The following is a 3851-nucleotide window of genomic DNA, read 5'->3' on the forward strand; positions in this document are numbered from 1 at the left end:
ACCATAAAAATAGTGTCCTAAAACGTAAATTCTAAGATGAATGAATAAAATGTGGGTTGATTTAACATATTATAAATGTTAATTTTCTGAAAAAAAAAATGCTTTCACGGTTTGTTTACAAATCGTGACGATATTACTTTTTTGTATTTATTCTCTTACATAATATTTATATATAACTTAACATATTCATCTTGTGTTAAATTAACTTAAAAATTGATATGAACCATTTGGGACGTGCGATTTATGTTAAATTTGACACATTTTTTCCAACAGTGTACAAATATTTGTAATTAGTTTTTTAGTGAAAGGTTTGAGAAATTATATTTATCAATATTAAGCATTTGATACATTTTTATTGCTATTCAATTTAGATTTGCTTACGTGGACAATTTAGATACTACTCTAAGTGACAGTTTATCTTATTGAGTAGTGCAACTACAGTTATATAATTTTCTAATAAACTCTTGACATTTTATCATAGTTTCCATCTGCAGTTGAATTTTCAAATCCAAATTTGTTATAGTTTCCAGCTTGGATTAAATTTTCAAATTCAAATGGAATTGAGTCCATGACGTCGCGTCTTTTTCTACCGCTTGCAGTGGTTGCTGCTGTGGTGGTGGTAGTGGTGGTGGTGGTCGTTTTACGGCATCGGCGTTTACAACACTTATTACGCCGCTTTGATATTTTGAAAAAGATGGATTCCTTCCCACAGAATAGAGAATGTCGTTACTTTTCGGAAATTCATCGATAAATGATCATGTTTGAATTAAGACTTACGGATTCCTGCAACATGGCACAGACCACGATCGTCAAGATCAAGAACACCACTGATAGTCTCATATTGCAATCTTGCGCTGCTAATCTTGTACTGTGAATGCTTGCGTCGAGTAGCACATTTATACTGTGCTGCTGAATAACAATTTATTTGTTAAGCATTGACAACGAATATGGTACACACCTGTTTTGCCATTTATCGTAGCTTATTGTTAAATATATTTCGTATAACGAGAATAATGACAACGCATCAATATGTTCCGCATTCTTTTAGACATATGTCGCTGATATGATGTAATTGTTACATGCATGCATGCATGCGGAAACAACGTCGGATAAGTATATTCAAATGTATTCCGGTATTACAGAGAAAAATACGGACTTTAAAAATTCTAAAAAAAAGACGAACAGACATTTGTTAGGTCATGTTTTTAAATTTTTGTTTTTCTTTAAATATATATATATATAATAAATATAATAAAAGTCCTAGTAGGAATTGACTATCGGCGAGGTTACAGGTCCAATTTTTATATGTCAGAACAGATGTGATACTAAAGGAATATTGGAATAATAGTAATGGATCAAGACTTATAATACCATATTATTACAGTACGGAATGACTACTAAATACAGATACAAATATATTGGCAGTATGCTGTCTCAATACTAGGGACCCGGACAGAACCGAAATCGGAACCGAAAACCGTTTCGGAACTGAAACCGAAATCGTATCCAAATTTTGTATAGTTTATAATACCGAAACCGTAACCGAATTGGTAAAATTTTATGGTTTTTTTCGGTTCTTTTTTCAGCTCTTAATTTTTAATCTTTGTCCTTGTTCTTAATCTTTGTTCTGCCCGTTTCTTCGTTCAAATCACCAATATTCAATCCAGTATTACCATCACTACCTCTCTTAATAACCAGAATGTAAATACCTTCAACACCTCATATGATATAAGAAATCTGGCGGGATTGCAAGACATATTTAATGTGAACTTTTTTTAAGATATTAGCATTTCTTTTACTTAGATCTTCCTCACCAACATGTTACAAGAATTTATTCTAAATCATGAAAAATTCAAGAATATATATGTAGACTTTATGTAATAAGTAAGATCTATCCATAAGAAATAAGTTGTAAGAAAGGACTGACATGAGAGAAATATGCCTAAAATAATGTTTACGTAATTTTTATTCAGAGTCACGTGATCAATTGATGCCTCTTTTCGACTAGGCTCTCTAGATTGAACGGATGAGCACGCTCTCTCTCCCCCCCTCGCCCCCTCTCCCTCTCTCCCCCTCTTCTCTCCCTCTCTTCCTTTTTAATAGAACAAATTTAAGGAATAAATAAAATAAAGTAAGTAGAACCGAAAAGAACCGTTAAAAAACCGTAATTTTTACGGTTTCGGTTTTCTTTACTGATAAAAAAAGACCGAAACTGAAGCCGGAACATTTATTTGATATTTTATTAAACCGGAACCGGAACCGAATCGAAAAAACCTTTCGGTCCGGGTCCCTGCTCAATATGGACATCTGATACATTGAATTTGGATAATTTCAGTATAGAAACACCGAAAATGTACTGAAAATGTACTGGATCAATACTACTATTCAATATTGATGAATACATTGGACTACACTGAAAAAAATACATGTAATTTTACATAAATTACATGTCTATGACTGGAAAATTACCGAAATATGATTGGAAATTTATAATTTCCAGTAAATTTTTAATCATATTTATGTAATTTAAGTAATTTTCCAGTCACAAACATGTAATTTCCATGTAAAATTACATGCATTGTTTTCAGTGTAGTACCATATCATTGTTTTTTAAATACTGATCCAGTATTGAAATAGGAAACTTATTTTTCGGTACAGAATCGGTACTTCGTCAGAATTGAATTCTGATCTACCGTCTGAATTCTCACTTGGGAGATTAAATTGTTATCGGCATTGCAGAATACTGAAGTTTGTGCGGAAAACATGGTGTCCAGCGGTCCTTGAATATCCTTGGATCTTGGAATTATACTGGAATTTTATATATTCTCTGAAATTTCCTGGAAAACCCCTGAAATTTCAGGACTTGCCTGGAATTTATCATTCTGTCTAAAAAGAATCAGAGCGTGGAAAAAGAAAAAATAAGAACAAAAATTGTGTTTGGGTATAAATCCTCCTTTAACCAGGCGTGAGCTAGGTCGGGTATGTCACATCCGACACATTGATCTCTTAACGTTTAAAATTGTTACTAATTTGATTAAAATTTTAATAAACATAATTTTCTTATAATTCTGAATATTTTTTTCTGGTTTTTATTTAGTGGGAGATCCGTGGTGTCTTATGAAGTACTTTTAGATTTAGATACTTTTAGATACTTTGCCACCTAGCTCACGCCTGGTTAAAGATGCAATAAGTTACGAATAGAAAATGAGAAACTTGAATTTAATGTTTAAAATAGAACATAGATAGTAGACAAATTGTTTGTGTTGAACGGAATGTTTGATATTATTTATAAAGCAATAAATAATATTGTTTCAAGTTTGTTAGTAATTTAATTTATTCCTATAGAATTCTAACTTAAATATAAAGTATATATAATAATAATGTGCAAATCGATGAAAATTAATTAAATAATGAAAATTAATCGATGGGATAAATCCTGGAAAAGCCAGGATTTTTATCTGGAATATTCTGGAATTATCCTTGAATTGACTAGCCAGATTTTGCTGGACACCATGATAAATTAAATAAAATACTGTATATATATGTATATAGTATATATATATAAATGATTTAAAACTATTATAAGTACATAAAAAAAAATGGTATAGCAATATTTGCATGTAGCTTAATGCGACCATTGAGTATAACAATTGTTTCATATCAGAAACATATGCCTAAGAGAATGCGGAACATATTGATACTTTGTTATTATTCTCGTTATACGGAATATACTTGACAGTGAGCTATGACAAATGGCAAAACAGATGTATACCATATTCATTGTCAATGCTTAACAAATAAATTGTTATTCAGCGGCACAGTATAAATATCGCTACTACGACGCGAGTATT

The 3851-nt window shown here is 31.2% G+C and overlaps 1 pseudogene; it reads right to left on the reverse strand.

The window, feature by feature from the left end:
* Positions 1 to 346: 346 nt before the first annotated feature.
* LOC108766812 (uncharacterized) lies at positions 347 to 880 on the reverse strand (annotated as a pseudogene).
* Positions 881 to 3851: the final 2971 nt, after the last annotated feature.

This window comes from Trachymyrmex cornetzi, unplaced genomic scaffold, assembly GCF_001594075.2.
Source record: "Trachymyrmex cornetzi isolate Tcor2-1 unplaced genomic scaffold, Tcor1.1 scaffold1194, whole genome shotgun sequence".
Taxonomy (NCBI): domain Eukaryota; kingdom Metazoa; phylum Arthropoda; class Insecta; order Hymenoptera; family Formicidae; genus Trachymyrmex; species Trachymyrmex cornetzi.